The sequence below is a fragment of the Bactrocera latifrons genome, unplaced genomic scaffold (genome assembly GCF_001853355.1).
Source record: "Bactrocera latifrons isolate USDA-ARS-PBARC rearing strain unplaced genomic scaffold, ASM185335v1 scaffold_137, whole genome shotgun sequence".
Taxonomy (NCBI): Eukaryota; Metazoa; Arthropoda; class Insecta; order Diptera; family Tephritidae; genus Bactrocera; species Bactrocera latifrons.
Genome location: NW_017534819.1, coordinates 800,251 through 800,535, shown reverse-complemented (window position 1 = coordinate 800,535; position 285 = coordinate 800,251). Strand labels below are relative to the sequence as shown.

Here is a 285-nt window from a genome sequence, read left to right as displayed (position 1 = left end):
TTCTAAAGGTATATACTTCGACTAGTATCTTCTGGAGGCAAAATTACATTCTTGTATATGAATGAAACTGAAAGGACATACAAAAATTTGGCGCTCCACTTGTAAGTAGAAGTTTTCTAGACCGGAGTTCTTGTAGAACCCTCAGAGGTGAACTAGTAACTGATGCCCAGATTATACTCAAATTAAGAAAGGAACACTTCTCAAACGCCATTGAAAGTGTAACATCTGGAGATAATGGACCCGATTCCCCAAGCGATGACGATGAAGCGGATGTTCCATTGCCGA

General features: G+C 40.0%; 1 protein-coding gene across 6 annotated transcripts in view; it reads right to left on the bottom strand.

The window, feature by feature from the left end:
• LOC108965218 (protein NDRG3) overlaps positions 1 to 285 on the bottom strand; it is a 62,059-nt gene that overhangs the window by 40,004 nt on the left and 21,770 nt on the right. The window lies entirely within an intron of this gene.